Source organism: Bactrocera tryoni, chromosome 3 (genome assembly GCF_016617805.1).
Source record: "Bactrocera tryoni isolate S06 chromosome 3, CSIRO_BtryS06_freeze2, whole genome shotgun sequence".
Classification (NCBI taxonomy): Eukaryota; Metazoa; Arthropoda; class Insecta; order Diptera; family Tephritidae; genus Bactrocera; species Bactrocera tryoni.
Genome location: NC_052501.1, coordinates 62181007 through 62200305, shown reverse-complemented (window position 1 = coordinate 62200305; position 19299 = coordinate 62181007). Strand labels below are relative to the sequence as shown.

The following is a 19299-nucleotide window of genomic DNA, read 5'->3' as shown; positions in this document are numbered from 1 at the left end:
TTGACTTTAGACACGTATTCCTCAGAATTGAACACTCTACAAAAGTGCCCAGTGTGACAAAGTCGAAACTCACACCGGAGAGGTAGTACGGGGTTCTAAACCTGACTTTTCCACGAAATTCGCATTTTTTTGAATATACCGGTATTCATATAACGGTACTTATACTAACTAATTTGTCCCAAAACAAACTACTGGTATAAATAAAAAAAACTGGCATAATCAACAAGATATTGAGTTGCTAGATGTTATAGCGCCGATGGAGACATTATCCATTGCTGTCTTTATTTCTCCAAATTTTTATATTAGTAAATCGATAACCGAGAAGAGATAGAATTTACGATTTAAATGACTATTCATATACTCTCTTTCATTGAAATCATAAGGATAATTGCAATTAAGCTGTTAAATGTTAAATAAATTTCTACAAAAAGGCACAGCTCACATATAGTGAGTTGAGAAGTGGCGAATCGAAGAGGACTAATAACAAACACATTAGCAAATATTGGGAGATTTTCTTTTGACTCATCGTCTTGTTTTGTTTTATATTAAAGAATCCTGCACAGTATAAATACCTTAAAAGTATCGAGCTCAATAAAAGTTATTTCTAATGCAAATTTAGTACGATCTTGCCTTCAAATGGCGTGCTTGAAAGCGCTGCAATACCTGCTTTGAATAAAAGTTAAAAACGCTGTTTAAAAAATTTCTAAGCAGCTGTTTCGCTTTCTAAGCCGCACAAAGTATGTAACTACTACTCGTACAACAAGCAGCGCGGCCACCCCATTAGCTGCGTCAGGCGGGTGATGTCATGCTCAAGCCGATTTTTCATTTATATTTTATATATTCTTTATTGTTGCTTTTGTAATGCTATTAAATTTGTCTATGCAATTATTTGCCACTTAATAAGTTCTTATTTCATTTTTCAAGTTCTCTCCACACGCATACGCATATTATTGTCGATTCTCTCACTTCCAACATTCGTATGTTATTTACTTTGTTTGCTTCCAACGCATTCTAACTAGCATTTCATGAGACTGATATTGTTTAGCATTAGTAAGTCACAATTTTTATACTCTCGCATCAATGTTGCTAAGGAGAGTATTATAGTTTTGTTCACATAACGGTTGTTTGTAAGTCCTAAAACTAAAAGAGTCAGATATAGGGTTATATATACCAAAGTGATCAGGGTGACGAGTAGAGTCGAAATCCGGATGTCTGTCTGTCCGTCCGTCCGTCTGTCAGTCCGTCTGTCAGTCCGTCTGTCCGTCCGTCCGTCCGTGCAAGCTGTAACTTGAGTAAAAATTGAGATATCATGATGAAACTTGGTACACGTATTCATTGGCTCCATAGGAAGGTTAAGCTCGAAGATGGGCAAAATCGTCCCACTGCCACGCCCACAAAATGGCGGAAACCGAAAACCTATAAAGTGTCATAACTAAGCCATAAATATAGATATTAAAAAGAAATTTGGCACAAAGGATCGCATTAGGGAGGGGAATATTTGGACGCAATTTTTTTAGAAAAGTGGGAGTGGCCCCGCCCCTTACTAAGTTTTTTGTACATATCTCGGAAACTACTATAGCTATGTCAACCAAACTCTACAGGGTCGTTTTCTTCAGGCATTTTCATATACAGTTCAAAAATGGAAGAAATCGGATAATAACCACGCCCACCTCCCATACAAAGGTTATGTTGAAAATCACTAAAAGTGCGTTAACCGACTAACAAAAAACGTCAGAAACACTAAATTTTACGGAAGAAATTGCAGAAGGAAGCTGCACCCAGGCTTTTTTTTCAAATTGAAAATGGGCGTGGCCTTGCCCACTTATGGACCAAAAACCATATCTCAGGAACTACTAGACCGATTTTAATGAAATTTGGTATATAATATTTTCTTAACACCCTGATGACATGTACGAAATATGGGTGAAATCGGTTCACAACCACGCCTTCTTCCAATATAAAGCTATTTTGAATTCCATCTGATGCCTTCTCTGTATAATACGAGTATAAACATTAGGAACCAATGATGATAGCGGAATAAAACTTTACAAAAATACGGTATTTGAAAAATATGTAAATGACGTATAATGAAATCTCGATTATCACTTTATCATGCGAGAGTATAAAATGTTCGGTGACACCCGAACTTAGCCCTTCCTTACTTGTTATTTATTGATTAATACATATCTGTATATTTACAAGCGTCAGTGTTACTATTGTTGTTGTTATTGTTCAATTGTTGTTGTTAGCGCGTCTGACTAGCTTTAAAGAATTTGAAGGTTAAATTGCCGGTTTCGGGCGTAGCAGCACTTATTCGAAAAGCTTAGAATTAACATTTAAAATTGACATTTGTAGTCGACGCATGACTCGCGGCAGCTGTCAGTGTCACTTCGTGGTTATGCTGAAGCTGTCATTTTTCACATGGATTTTGAGTTATATGTTGGGGGTACGTTATTAATGTTCCACATCACCGAGCAGAAATCATCATATGAAAATCAATTGATATTATTTATATTTCGTTCATCTTCTTCTTCTTTATTGGCGTAGACACCGCTTAGGCGATTATAGCCGAGTTAACAACAGCGCGCCAGTCGCTTCTTTTTTTCGCTGCGTGGCGCCAATTGGATATTCCCAGCGAAGCCAGGTCCTTCTCCACTTGGTCCTTCCAACGGAGTGGAGGTCTTCCTCTTCCTCTGCTTCCCCCGGCGGGTACTGCGTCGAATGCTTTCAGAGTTGCAGTGTTTTCGTCCATTCAGACAACATGACCTAGCCAGCGGAGCCGCTGTCTTTTAATTCGCTGAACTATGTCGATGTCGTCGTAAATCTCATTCAGCTTATCGTTCCATCGAATGCGATATTCGCCATGCAACGCGCAAAGGACCATAAATCTTTCGCAGAACTTTTCTCTCGAAAATTCGTAACGTCGACTCATCGGTTGTTGTCATCGTCCAGGCCTCTGCACCATATAGCAGGGCGGCAATTATGAGTGACTTATAGAGTTTAGTTTTTGTTCGTCGAGAGAGGACTTTCCTTCTCAATTGCCTACTCAGTCCGATGTAGCACCTGTTGGCAAGGGTTATCCTGCGTTGGATTTCCAGGCTGACATTTTTGGTGGTGTTTACGCTGGTTCCCAAATATACGAAACTATCTACAACTTCAAAGTTATGACTGTTAACAGTGACGTGGGAGCCAAGTCGCGGGTGCGACGACTGTTTGTTTGATGACAGGAGATATTTCGTCTTGCCCTCGTTCAATGCTAGATCCGTTTGCTTTACATATGGCTCAAGCAGCTCACGACTTCCGGTCTTTGACCAAGTATCCTCTGGGTAGCCTAAGAACATCCGTTTGAAGGCGAGCTAAAGTGAGAAGGCGAAACACTCCCATCACAGGGTTGTGCGCTGGGTTTGGGACCCGCCACATAAAAAACGCCCCTTTGAAAGATATTTCACTCATAATAATCTGTAACTCTCATCTGGGTCATTAAATATTTTAGGTTGAAAGGTATTATTTAAGTTTCTTGTGTTTTTAAGGGGGAAAGAAATTGAAAGATAATACTTCATACCATACATAGAGCTTCTTCAGTTGGCATCCTGTAAAATTCTTAAGTTGAAGTAGTAGCCTGTTACAACTTTCACAACTAGGAAGAGGCTAGAAAGAGTTCACGGGAAGTTATATGAGGACAATGGAGCACCTATTCCCATTCCATTGTTAGCGGTGCTAGGGTGCCTTTCCTTGCCAGAACCTCAGCTTTACAGTTACCTGCGATTTAAAAACGCAAAATTTGGCCGAGTTGACAGTCCATGGCCGGATAAAAAATCCGGATCCGCTCTTATTACGTAGGCCCGGGGTGGACATAGTCGATAGTCGATAAGTACAGGTTTTATGTCGAGAATTTACAACATGAAAGAATCGTTAAGTGCGTTTTGAGATACATTGCAGAAATGGCAGTTCATGAGCAGATAAAAATATGGTTTATTTTTTGTTTTCATTGCTGCCTCAATTAGAATCACAAATCTCACTAGTATTGGTTCCATAATCTTGATTAACGAAATCCAGGAAGACACAAATTATAAAAAATAATTAAATTAATTAAGATAAATTAAGTTAAAATTTATAAATTAGTTTTTTTCATAGAAATTAAATGAAAAAGTATAAATTTTTAGTCATTGAAGAACTGAAGAAAATGTTTATATCGTCGGAACCGCCATACAACTAAGCGATGAAAATCAACAAAGTTTTGTATGAAACATTTTTTTATATGACAAGATATCTTCACGAATTTGGTATGGATTATCATTAAAATCAAGCACTTGCATGAAAAAGTTCTTATTTGAAACCGAAATGAATGTTTTTTCAACTTCTTGAGCTCGGGGGATCTTCAAGTCGTCCGATGGTGTTCATATTGAAATGGGGCTTAATACGTATAGCAATTTGAACTATTGAAGAATTAACAACTCGAATAAATCAGTACTTTACGCAATATCGGTGTAACTTGTGCTATAATGAGCTCTGTCAACGATTGCAAAAAATGTCAGATATGTTTGCGTTGTAATTGCGTTTGTAGTCAGTCCGCCGAAGTAATTAGCATTGCAAATATTCAATTGTGTCACAACGAGATAAATAAACATATATCCGTAATACAAAAATAACACTTCGCTTACAACACAATCAAGTTTTCAAGAGGCCTCTTTGTAGAAGTAAATCGGCAAATGTATTTATCACTTTACAGCACTTGTCAACCAAACACGCTAATGCCCAGCTAAAGTATTGGATAACTAGTTTTGGGCGTCTATTGCTTTTCTAAGTACTAAATATACATCTATATCTATTTGCCGATCGCCGCAGCCATACACATTTACGGTGTATGTACATATATCTTCTATTATGAATGAATTTACTTTGTTCTTCGAAAGGCAAATAAAAATCGATGTCCATGTTCTTCTATTTATTGCTAAGAGACCTGTAACTCCATGCGCAAAGTGCTTGTGGCTGTGTGCGTATCCGACGCTTACCCAATGCTATACCGGAAATAACTAAGAGTAAACAATAGAGGGGGTACTCATATATGTACCCTTTTGTATACATGTATGTACATATGTATATGTGGGTTTACTTACAAAGTGCTGATATGACTTTACCTTTAAAGTAAAGTATGTTGAATTTACCAAATTTTAAAAGCGGATGACACAATAGAGGTAATGAAACAGTTAGTCGTCGAAAAGAAATCTGTGTCACATCCATATCTCAAAAATGTGCACCAGCATGTAGTTTTTACATGAAAATCCAATTTAATTTTACTTGGGAATAAAACAATGTATGCAACGCTTCAGATCTATATCTCAAAAACTGAGGGACTAACTCTCGTATTTTCAGACAAACAAGCAGAATTGCCGCATTTGGGACGAAGTGCTATCTAAGTGATTCAAGAGCTGTCACTTCATTCAGAAAAAACAGCGATTTGGTGTGGTTTTTAGGCATTGTCGGTTCATATTTCTTCAAAACTGATGCCGGTGAGAACGTAACCGTCAATGGCGACCATTATTACCGACTATTTGATGCTTGAAATTGAAGCTCGTGATCTCGGCTACATTTGGTTTCAACAAGACGACGCCACTTCTCACACATCGGATCATGGATTTATTGAGAGAATACTTCGGTGAGCAGATAATTTCACGTTTTGAGCCGGTCGATTGGTCATCAAGATTGTTAGATATCACACCGTTAGACTTTTTCCTGTCTCGATATGTAAAGTCTTAAGTCTATGCGAATAATCCCGCTTCGATTCAGGGCTTGGAGCAATTACCAGTCGAAATGCTCGAACGAGCCATCCAAAAATTGGACTTAACGGATGGACCGTTTGAGACGTATCTACGGCCAACGTTTGAAAGAGATAATCTTCACATATCAAATGCCAAAGAATGTCCTTTCGAAAGATAATAAAATTTCCCCATTAAAATTGAAGTTTCTGTGTTTTTCTTTAAAAAGTATAAGTATATAAGAAACTATCATTCAACAAGACGATGTCTTTGAAAGAAAGTATAATTTGAATTCAGATATGTTGATGTGTTTCAAATATTATCATAGAATCTAAACATGAGCGAATTGGGCTATCTTCAGAAGCTCTGTGAAAACGTAGTCTTCATCAAAATATAAAATTACATTCGAGTAAGTTATAAATAAAAAGAACATCATTTTTTTGTTTTGAAAGAGAACTCTGATACAAAACTACGACAGCAATTCGTACTTAACGATTATAGACGAAGTGTAGCTCCCTTTTTCTCTCTATGAAGTCACCGTTGGCCGTATTTTTTAATACTCTACTAAAGTATTAGTAAACCTGGAACATATTGTACCTGGTATTATTCTTCCTTTCATAGTCGTAAGTTCTGAATGAAATTTTTATAGTAAGTTAACATTTCTCCATAGTGATAAGAATCGACACACATATGTACTTATGCGAATAGGTACATGTGTATGTATTTTATGTACTTCAGTGCAACTTTCTCACCTCACCGGCATGCAACAATTTTATCGATTAAACACTAAAAGTCGCGTGGCAGCAAACATTCGAGCACAACAACGTGTATTTTTACAGAGGGTACATGAAAATTTCCCTGAAGTTATTGCTTATATTTTCCACTAAACTTCGACTGCACTAATTTCAACAAAGTAATGAAATCTCACACCATTGACCAGGTTGCTTCGCTACGCCGAACGTGCTTTCGTTTTTGGCGGAGGAGTGCTGTCGCGTGCATTTACTATATTGTTATATCTATACACCAGCTTATATGCATAGATTTATGTAATTTCAAAGGTATATGTGTACAAATAATGCATATATCTGGGTGATGGAAATTATATGTTGCTCCTTCGGTTAGCCGCGGTGGCGTCGTAAGCGTGGCTAAAAATGTGGCATGACGTTTTATTGCGTGCTACTATACATACACATATACTAAGATGTATGTATGTACATATATATCTGAAAACACACCCAAGAGAAATCCTTTGCTTTCTAACTAATTTCCTCGCACTTATGTTTTTCATAGTTTAAATATATATAGATATACATGCATACATACATATATATTTTGTTTTTCCCGAAAATCAGTTTATCTTTTCTTGGAAACTTATTGGAGCACATGAATTCATATTTTTTCAAGGATTATCATATTTTTTAGTTCGTGGTGAAGTCAGCTGATGTCTTTAATGTATTTATATACATTATGTATAGTCGCTTCCAAATTTTCCCTGAAATGAGAATGATCTATGACATTCTGTCAAACTGGGAGTTGTTGTTATTTTTTTTTTAATACAATAAGTTACAACAATAATATTTCAAAGTTGCTTAGCTTAGTACCATGGAGTTTACAATGACGATCAGCCGAACTCTGAACGATTTCCTCACATCGGCTACTCGTTATGAATAGACATTTATGAGTATTTCTGAACTGCGAGTGAATGTTAAAATTTTGCTTGATTAAACATAATAAATCGCTGAACTAAGCCCATAGGTAAACGTATATGGGTATACCAATTTATACATAGATAAATCAGTACTTATCAACCTGATTGTTTTATACACAATAAAATAATTTTAGAGATTCAGTCACGATATTTCTGCGAATATTATACAACACTACAATCGAATATATGGGACATACGATTCTAGCTTCATACCGTTCTCCGTTTTTAGGAGTTACATGGGTTTCACGGCTTCAAAAAAATTTTTGTTGTCTACTCTTATTCTACGATTAATAGTGTTGGAGTTACTACCTTGAAAAGTTGCGCGCTCGAGCTCAGCTATATAGTCATCGAAAACTTGAAAGGCGCTTTTCTCGAAACTGTGTGTTTCAACGTCGGTTGTGAAGATTTCGCGCGAACTGCTCAACCGATTTTAATGATTTTTTTTGTTCAATTACATCTAAGGCCCTTGCAGTTGTTCCTGTTATTTCCGAAAACAGCCGCTTCATTACACCCCGCGCTTAGTTTTTTTGCCAATTCAGCCACCGATGTCTTAAAAATTCAATATTTTTGGCTATTGTGGAATAACTGGAATTTCCGGCTTTTAGAGAAGCTACAGCTTGCACTTTTTTCTCCTTTTGTATGTCGCGCTTTTTACCCATTCTTACTAGTGACAAAAAAAACTACGGTTACAATAATTGTCAGCCGATAACTATAAAGTAGGCGAGCTTATTCGAATATTATACCGTTAATTATACAGTAGAAATATAGGCAAAGGATGCCACCCAGGTTGTAATTTTGTAACTTTCACCATAAATTAAAAACACTGTCAAAAAAATTAAAAATATTGAATATGCTCCCCGTTCGTAATTCGATGGCCAGGTACTGTACATCTATTTAAATAAAAAAAAACTATGAAAAATGTTCTCCAAAATTTGTATTTTTTGTAAAACCGTCTGTCGAAAATTTTAATTTTTTTTGTTTTTCATTTGTCCAATACCTGCTACATACATATATCTGCCGGATATGACGGCATCAGTTACACAAATTGTAAAGAGAAGTCAAATCAGCTGAGTATGTTTTCAAATTCACTTTTTAAAACCCATAGATTCCATAGCAAATATATTTCTATGGTATAAAGATACTTTTGGCCGTAAGAACTTTATTCAACACACTATCTCGAAAAAATTGCTAAAGTCAATTTCCGGAATAGCCTTCAATGCGTGGAGCGAATCACGTTTAATGTCTTTAATTCACTCAAAACGGTTTCCCTGGAGCGGTCTTTTGAGTTTGCTGAACAGCCAAAAGTCGGAACGAAGCTAAATCAGGCGAATATGGGGTTTCGGCACGATTATGGTTGAATATTTGGCGAAAACTCTCAAAGAATCAATGTAGTATGCGCCCGTGCATTATCGTGGTGCATGAACCAAGAGTTGTTGGCCAATAATTGCGGCGTCCTTTTACGAATAGCTTCGCGCAAACGACGCTTAGCACTCAAATAGTATTCCTTTTTGACAGTTAGGCCGGAGTGCCAAAGACAAGAGTTCGGATTACACCACACTTCGATAATCGAAGAAAACTGTCAACATAACCTTGATTTTTGACCTGCTTTGACGTGGCGTATACTAAACACTAACGACTTGTGGTACAGATATCACTGACAGTAATACCAATCTAAAAAAAAAATATTTCGACGAATGGGGTTTCGCGTCAATTTAACATTAATAGTCTTACTATTATTTGCCCTCAATTTTTTATTTAAAGTCTATTATCTGCTTATTAAAATTTTCTTACCAAACGGGTTTAACAATTATGTATCTGCTATATCGGTTTATGTTTCAGTAGTTCGTAAAAAAATATTCTGAAATTACGCGTTTCGGCCAAGTAAATTTAGGTAAAAGTTTAGGCTGGATTTTCTACAATCAACATTTCGATACTTCTATGAATATTTAATATAAAATATATAAAAATTACAATAAATATTATATATTGGCCACCACCCTAATGTGAGCATTTACATACAACTAAAAGTGTTTTGCTTTGTTATGAATCTTTCATATTGTTATTTACAAACCAATATTGGCCAAATTAGCCTAACATATTGCGTCAGGTGAAAATTTTACGACAGGAACGCATATTTATTCACAAACAAATTTTCGATAAGATAAAACCAAATTAGCTCTTCGCCTACGCGCCGATAAATACGCCAAGCGCACTTACCACTCGTGTACATATACCATATGTGCAGGTATACATATACATATGTGTGCGTACATATGTACTCGTATATGCAACTATGCATGCGTTGATTGCTAAAACACAGCCGATAGATAAGCGATTAGATAAAATTTGGAAAAACAAAAATTACTTTTGATTCTTATATAAATGAAACATACATACATGTACATAAGTATATACATACATACATTTGTTTGCATATATTTATCTAAGTTTGTGTGTATTTGTGTGAATGCAAGCTTACGCCCGGATATTGTTGGAGATCCATTATAAAAATTATGGTAGACAATAAATTCGCATGCTAGCCAACCATTTACCAGGCGCGTAATTACCCAACACTACTGCCAGAGGTACACCACTACTAAACACTGCGCGCAAAAACACTAAAAACACCAAACAAATGTCATTTTGCGACACTGCCGTGGAACTCTGCGTTGAATTAGATATGCAATGTTTGTTTTTTACTTGCTTAATGTATGTAATTTAAGCGAAATGACAGCACCTACACGAGGGAGTAACGAAACAAAAAACCAAAGAAAAAAACGAAGAGCAAATTAATAACGCCAGCTATGCATATTTGTTGCAGTCCTAAGTAAGCTTTATATATTGCTTTATTACACATTCAACATTGCTCCATGCAAAGGTGTAAATATGTAAATACATAATACTTACATATTTATTTTATAGTATATAATAGTTGACAAATTTATCGTATGTGGGTTTTTTATTGTGGGTGTATATCAGTTAGTCGTTGCAAGTGTTTTGTTTTATTACAGTTACTTATTTTTTACAACTACATTTTTTATAAAACCGGAAACAAGCCTTAGTTGTATTTCATTTATTAAAACAAGTTAAGCCACATGAACCACTTTCTGTAAACTTCTTATATAAATGGCAGCTTTGCTCAAAAAATCGCACATCGCTAATCGTAAAACAGCTGACTTTGTTGGAAATAAAAAGTAAACAAAGCACAAATTGTGAGAAGCGTAAGTTTCAGTTTCAGTTGAAATGTGAAAAGCAATAAAAAGAAAAATTCCTACCAAGCAATAAAATGTACTTAAAGTAAAAGTGAAGTACAGCACATCCCTTGGGTCATAAATATTTGTGTCAGTAGGTGCAGTGCAATCTATTAGGGGTAGTGTTTCAGGCGAAATACTCCGCAAAGTCGTAAACTGACTACTTTAGCCGTTGAACAAAACGGAGTTCATAATGAAAATGAGAAAATGAAATTCAGTATGTGCGCGAAGTTTTAAATATTTTGGTAAAAAAGATGAAAAATCTCTGAGAGCTGTTGCAAAAATTGAAGCCGCTCCATCTTCCCAAGCTACAACCCCTCGCTCTATGGGTGATAAGATCCACTTCTGGCTTAATGGGTAAATAAGCAGAATTGCCGCATTTGGGACGAAGAGCAACCTGAAGAGATTCAAGAGCTGTCATTTCATCCAGAAAAAACTAGGGTTTCGTATGGTTTATGGGCCGGTGGAATCATTGGTCCATATTTCAAAAATGATGACGGTACGGAATGTGATACGTTACACTTTTTCCTGTGGGTATGTAGTCTAAAGTCTATGTGGATAATAGATTCAGGCCTTGGAGGAGGACACCACGCCTGTCATTCGCCAATTACCAGTTGAAATGCTCGAACGACTGATCAAAAAATGGACTCAATGGATGGACCATCTGAAACGTAGCCGCGGCCAATATTTGAAAGCGATAATCTTCCAAAATAAATGTCAAAGAATGTTCTTTCGAATGATATTAATAAACATTCTTCAATAAATTTGAAGTTTCTGTGTTTTTTCTCTAAAAAAGTAGAAAAGCCAGGTCACAAGCCAAAACTAATGAAACAACGTTTGTAAAGAAAAAAATCATAGTGGGATGAAACACATTGTTAACAAAAGATTTCAATAATAGAATTAAGATTTTTTCGGTTTTAAGCCTCCGCAATACATATTTGAAGTATTATATTATTTGAATTTTTCACATTAATCTTGAGGTTATGACCAGCGGTGTTTATAAAAACCATGTATATTTTTTCACTACCTACAACTTTGCCGTATAACTTTTTTCATAGTTTTGCCGGAAATTGAGATGAAACGCTTCTAACCCTTCAAAATTCTACCACGCACCTCCCCTTCTTCTGATCGACTTCAGATCGCCTAAAGTTATTTTTTCTTTCATTTTTGTTATATCATATTTTTAATGGATCTCCACCTATTATGAATTTCCTTGAATCTTTTTAAAATTTTCAAAGACTTCTGCACTAGTCTATAAGCACCTTAAGAAGCTATCTTAGAATTCTTACTAATAGTATTTGATAATCGCTACTGTTTCGTGGACTTTTTATATTAGCAAATATTGCAGAAGTTCTTTTACTATTAGTTACATCTAGACCTTTTGAGCTGTTTGATACCAAAATAAAGTACAGATAGGTAACATTTGGCGTTCTCTTTCTATCTTTACTCTAAACTTTAGTGTCCAAAGCGTCGTTAGGCCTTCTCTAGATTAGTTAAAGTAGAGAAAGCAAAGCAAGAGGTCTAATTAAACATATTTCTGACATGCAATAAGCAGTCAGACGTACCTACAGAACTCCGCGTTACTGTCGACACGCATAGCTTGAAAGATATTCTGAGGTAATACATTACATTTGTCTTATACCCAGCAAAAAACAATGTTTCCTTTGAAAATCAATGTAGATTCAAAGTAATACAATTAAGCATTTTCCACCCAAGCCAAGGTCGTTTTTTGAACCCTCAAAGCTCACAAATATTCAAGAAATTTTCAAAGAAAATTACATATGTATACATTTTTAAGGTGTGTAAACGAAGTAACCACCAAAGCCAAATCCCTATCCACCAGTTTTCATACTAAATTAATTCTAACATGTGGTATTAGACTTACATCATAAATATACTTACATATGTACATATGTAAATAATATTTTAATAGTATTTTATACTATATTTTCCACACAAAGCTTACCTCACAAAAACACGAAACTTGAATCGTTTATTAAGTCCTGACCATGCGCCGTTAAACGCCCACACCGCGAAAAACTAACATTAGCCAAATTGGAGGAAAAATTGAGTTTTCCTACGAAAACAAATTGCTAATGGAAACCGTGTTGGATGGACATATGTTTGCATATCTGTACAGTGGACTACATGTTTGTGACTTTTGTAATCCGAATATAATTATTAGTAATAGGCCGATTGGGGCACAACAAAAGATCATATGAGCTTCGAAAGTATGGACACTTTTGATCTTTAAACCAGTATCTCTCTCTAATACTTTGCAATTATGGAGTTTCACGGAGTATTCTTTAAATATGACCTTGAACTGTGTTTTTTTCGACTGCTTTTGGACTATAAAAGGTTTATACCTTTCATAAGTGAGAAGAAACCGCCTTAACTTAATCGTTTCGCTATTTATATAATTTCTCTAATATGAACGGGTCTCTTGAGCATTTGAAGGATCTAAGTTGTAGAGTTGGCTTGCTTGCTTGCTTGTTAACCACTTTATATGCCGTTAAGATATCTGTAAGAACGATTTTAGCGTTGGCTAATGTTAACTTAAGAAGACTTTTAGAACTCCGACCGTCAAAAGATTGTGGGAAATCAAAAGATCTCTTAGATACTTAAGAATGTAGCCAATTCAATCGCTACCAGTCTTAATCGAAAACCTTCAAAGCAGGACTGTTCTCTTCCATCGGATAACATGATCTAGCCAGTGTCACCGCAGTCGCTTGATTCGCTGAACTATGTCAATGTCGCCGTACATCTCATACAGCTCGGCGTTGCCAATGCGCAAAGGACCATAAATCTTCCGCAATTTCTCTTAAACACTCCTAGGGCCGACTCATCAGATGATGTCATTGTCTATGCCTCTGTTTGTAACGTTTGGTCTTTGTCGAAATAGGACTTTACTTTTCAATTGCCTACTCAGCCGGAGTGATTTTGCGTTGAATTTCAAGGCTAATATTGTTGTTGGTGTTGCTGCTGATTAAACTGAGTGTGGCTCCGTTGAAGCCCTCTCCCTTTAGCTCTTACTCGAGGCTCTACGCAGGTTGGCTTCCGCATCTTACACAAGGGTACTCACGTTTCCAAGGCCGGCGAAGAGGACGCAAGAGTATAGCCCTACGATTGTAACTGCTAACCCATAAGCATGACTATATTCCACTACATTGAAGTTCTGGTTAGTTTTACTCCTTTTTTCGGTTTTTTAACCAGAACTTAAAAACAATCCTAAATATTAAACTTAAGTTCAAAACTCACGACTTGGTAGAAGTTGTCCGGCAAATATTTTCAAAATTAAGTCCATGGATCACTTAAAGCTATTAATGAATAAATAAATACTTTGTTGTTGACTTCCTTATAAAGTCAAGTTTCTCAATACCATTCCCAAGTTCCTAAGCATTCGCAGCACTAAACTTGTATAGATTAAATAAATACCAATATTTTCAACAAAAAATATTTTGAAAGTTTGCTTAGTGTTTAATATTTACCTGTTAATTCGAGATTCGCGATAGAATTGTAATCGGCTCACGTCATTAATGCCAAGTAATCCACCACACCGTGTAGTGTTGAATATTAAACTTGTCAAAATCCAGTTCTGAGCGGAGTATTAACGTTTTATGCTTTTGTTTTTAGTTTCGTGCAATTTGTTGTATTTTTTTATTCGCTTAATCCATTAACATTACAACAATAGCGAATACGCACGAATACCTTTGGCATGAGTTATGTTCGCATATTTATGAAAAGGCCAAAGGGTGTTCACAGCAGGCAACTTGGGAAATAAGAATTTGTTGTGCTTTTACTGGTTTTTTACGTTTCCTTTAAAGGTCGTTTGTAAAAATAAATTGGAAAACAAAAGCAACAGCAACAAGCTGCTGTTCGACTTTGAATTGCACTTGAATTCGCGCGAAGATTGAAATAAATCTACACTCTCAATATAAAACACGAATGCGACTGCTTTTTCACTTTTCACATTTCACTTTGTTGTTGTTTGCACTTTTTGTTGTTATTTTTTATTACTTTGCAACTGTCACTTTATTATTATTACGCTCCAGGTACTAAGGTACACTTTGAGCAGATATTATTTACATCGTACATTCTTATTAACGAGTATTTAACTTAATTATTAAACGAGTATATAAATTTGCAGTGAAATACATACATAACACTGTTACATATGTACATGCCTACATATGTACATATGTGTATGAATATAAAGAGAATTTGTTGTTAAGGTACGCGAATGCGACTTGTGTCAACAAATAAACAACACAAATGTGCGCGCAGGCGGAGGAGGGTGAGAAAAAAGAAGAGTAATAAAACAACCCGCAGAAATTACCTACACGCCAATTGGCGATAAGCTGCAGTTGAAAGTAAGTAAGTAGGCAGCTGACAAGCACAGTGGGTTTGGCCCTCATATTATTAATATACACAAATAGCAAAAAAAAATATGTAGATACAATTTATAATAGAAATTTCACAAATTAGCAGTAATGCAATGTGGAAGATGAAGGAGAAAGTAAGAATGTCAAATATACGAAATTATATACTTGTGTAAATAGATATAGATCCCTAAATGCATTCGCTATCAATAAAGAAATTTGATAAAAAGGAGAAAATGAGTTCAATTAGCGCTTGCCTTATCGTCAGAAGACATGATTATTTGCAATTTTTACAAAAATAAACGGTAAAGTCAAAACAATAACAATAGTAATAAATAATTTTTCGAAAATTAATAATTACATATAAGAAAATTTCTTTTTAAAAATAAAATTTGATCAAGGAAATATGCGAATAAAGAAAATATACCAGCTTGTAGGAAAGTAAGTATAAGAAAAAAAATTCATAGATAAATATTCGGCAAAAATTTACAAACATGTTAGCCAATAATTTTATATTCCAGAATAATAATATTTTTATTAAAAAAATTAGAAAAATCGTTAGCCGTATTTCCTATAGCAACTTTAATAAAATGAACTTTCATTAAATAAATTTTAATTCGAAAAATAAATAATAAAATTTTGTCTCGTTAAATTACTTAATTAATATATAATTTCATTATTCATATATGAAAATTAAATTTGGCTAAAGAAGTTTTTCTTGTAGATTAACTAAACTATGTTTTTGTTTTAAAAACATTTTAGATGCCACAAAACATAAAAATATGTCTTAATTATTAATTTTTTATTCATATTTTAAATCAGTTTTGGCCTTTCTCGTTAATAAAAATACTTAAAGAGATTGCAAGGGTTTCAAGGCATCAAAAAATTTATTATTATTATGTTATTTAATTCTATAAAATCTGTAGAATATTATCATAAATGCTCAAGTTGATTCGAGTAATAGTTCTGGAGCTCAACTACATACCAACTGCAAACAGTCTCTAAAACTTTAAAGACGTTCTTCTCGAAACTGTGCTTTTAAAGTCGATTTTCAAGATTTCTCGCAAACAACTCAACCGATCTTAATGAAATTGTATAGGTCTTTAAGATATAATTTAGAAGATCTTGAGCGAAGGTTTTTTTAATACAAATTTAAAAAAAATCGACGGGAAATATTAAACAAATTTTAGATTTTTTTGTAAAAACGCTTGCCAAAACCTAGTTCAGGTCTTATTTAGGTCTTATTTAGAAGTTAATTAAGAAGTTCTGCTGTCAACGCGGTGGCATCTTTTTTTCGAGGGAGTGCCGGAAATTATGTCGTAATAGTCGAGTTTTCAACATTATACTTTGAAAATCTTTGTTAAATATGTATTTTTGGAATAATAACAGGTTTGAATAAAATATTTAATTTTTGATATAAAAAATATTGAAAATAAGCCGTAAGGAAACCCATGTGACTCCTAAATACCATGAATAATATTAACTTCAACAAAGTACCAAAACAAATGTATACGAAACCAATGTTTTTCGAAAAAAAAAATATTTTTTTTTGAATTTAGAAACAACGTTTTAAAATTTTAGTAATTTAGAAATTAAAAAAATTCATTACAACTTTATTGTTTCTTTTTGCATACCAAATAATTTTGCACCGATATAAAAACGGTAAAAAAAAATTATGAATTAAAAAAGGACTATTTGATTAATTAAAAAAAAAAAAATCTAGTATGTTATTTACAGAAATACTTTTTTTTGCTTAAAAAAAATACTAATAAATATATTTTGTCTAATCTTTTTCTATGCAGTCTGAAATATGTTAGGTGGTTAAAAAAAATATAACTTGTATATATTATTTATAATTACATTTTTTTATTATACATACATTTGTTATAAATAATTATACTTTTTATACCGTTATTTAGTTTTTAGTTTTTAGTTTTTTATTATTTATGTTTTATTTTTTTTCCTTTGTTACAAAATACACCCACCACAAAACCAAAGAAAATGCACAATATTTAAAAACAGCTGTCGATATCAGATTTAAATTTTCATACTTGCATATAAAATGAGCTTTTATGTACGTATATGTATGTATATATGTACATATATTTCAATACCATAAATAATACAATATATCGTATTCTCCATACGTTCTCACATTTAATTAATCACAAAAATGTATTGAAATTTAAAGATCACCTTTTCAATAAAATTTTCTCCGCAATTCAACGGCTATTTCACACTGTCTTGCATCATCACCATAGAAATACTGCAGTGTACTCGTATGTTATATATTCTAAATGTCACTCACAAGACTGCCCGATTTACTTAGTCAAACTTTGCGCACTGCGGAGACACTGTCAGCACTAAAACGCTATCATGAATCTCCTTTGCATAGTACTTATGTGTAGAACTTTCAAATATTTTCCAAATTCGTTTCAAAAATCACTGCGCTTCAATTTTTCTTCGCTTCCTGCGCGTGTCGAAACACCTCAGTGCAAGCGACAACTACAAATATGAGTGTTTATTGGAGTCAGACGCGCTGCGTTTTGGTTTCCAGAATGTCACATGCAATAAAACAAAACCAAAAAATATAATAAACGCAGCGAATGTTTAAGTTTTTTTAACTTAAATTTTCTTGTTTTTCACACTTTTTGCTTGAATTCTCCACACTGCACTTGTGTTTTGGTTTTGTTTTTGGTTTTTTGTGACACGAACTAATAACAAGCCAACCAACCATTCGCTGCGAGCGTTACTTCACATTTGAAGTGGCGACATTATGGAACGTTTGCGATTTGCCGCTGCTGGAGTCAGACCCCGACGTGCGGTTGCATAGTTGACTGTGTTGTTGTTTTTGCTTTTTTGCTTTGGTCAAAAGCAAGCGGATAACAACACGGAGCGGTACGGCGTGGCAGAGCGCGAATGAGCGTTTCTTGTCGTGAGCAATGTGGTGTGAGCTGAGGTATGAACTAAGGTGTTGACTGAGGTAAGCGCTGCGAGTAGTGACTCAATAAAGTGGGCTAACACTATTTATGAGTTCTTTAAATATGTGCGGTTTATTGTACATATTTGAAAGTTTTTGCTTTCTTCTATGCACTCATCTATTATCAGCTGTGCGGATTGACACGAGTGACAGTTGGTTATAATAATTCGTCTGTGATGTCACAGCAAAAGTTGGTAACTCAAATTTCAGTTTGTTTATGTTGTTTGTGCTCAACAGTTACTAGACAGTTTGTTTGCTCACTATGACTTGCCGCTCAATGATTGAGCAAATCTGTGCTAAAACGCTTTTACTCATTTGCTCACCTGCTTAAATAACTGCTCATTAAAGTTTGATGACTAAATCAGCTGAAACAAGTTTTGGAAAGAGAACAATAAATACGTTGTAAAAATGGAGAGTTTTTTAATTTCGAAAAGATTGTTTGGCATTTTTAAGTGTATATTATAACTAAATACTAAAAATAATAACGTAATGTTTCAACATTATTTCTTAAAAAATAAATATTTTGTTCGAATACTGATACATGAAAATTAAATAAAATTAATATTTATTATACTCTTGCAACATGTTGCTACAGAGTATAATAGTTTTGTTTAGTAATGGTTGTACGTATCACCTAAAGAAAGATATGGGCTTATTCATATATAAGTCAACAGGATGACGAGTTGAAATCCGGGTGACTGTCTGTCTGTCCGTCCGTTCATATAAGCTGTAACTTGAATAAACAGTGAGATATCTTGATGAAGCTTGGTATGTGCGTTACATTAAAAAAACTTCGAGTTCGTAGATAATCATATGTGAGCACTAAATTCAGATATAAAATTTGAAGTAGCAAGAGGCACCTGTTGGCAAAAATTTTTTACAAAGTTTAATATATACATATATGTACATACATATTTCTTAATCGACTAAAGCTAAAGCCACAATTACCCAGCTAAAATATTATAAGAACTACCGACAGTGTGAAAAAGAATGAAAGCGGAAGATAACCCCGCTCACTCTTCATATAACGGTACTGTTAAATCTACTAAGAGCTCGGTAAATCAATAACTAAATACGCCAGAGACGTTAAAAATTACCTCCGGCGGTGGTATGAGACGGTTTTATGGGAGCCGGGGTAAATATTGGACGATGGGTGTGGTATCACCCACTTTTTAGAGAAATTACATAAATTTTATCTGCGAGATTCTTCTCATATTCCTATGTC

At 34.5% G+C, this 19299-nt stretch overlaps 1 protein-coding gene across 1 annotated transcript in view; it reads right to left on the bottom strand.

Moving 5' to 3' along the window:
• The window catches only part of LOC120770016 (homeobox protein 5), a 95616-nt gene extending 77710 nt beyond the window's left edge, over nucleotides 1–17906 (bottom strand). The window contains exon 1 of the mRNA XM_040097111.1: nucleotides 17291–17906. The gene's annotated coding sequence lies outside the window, so the exon portion shown is untranslated. The remainder of the gene's footprint in view (nucleotides 1–17290) is intronic.
• Between the last annotated feature and the right edge of the window lie 1393 nt (nucleotides 17907–19299).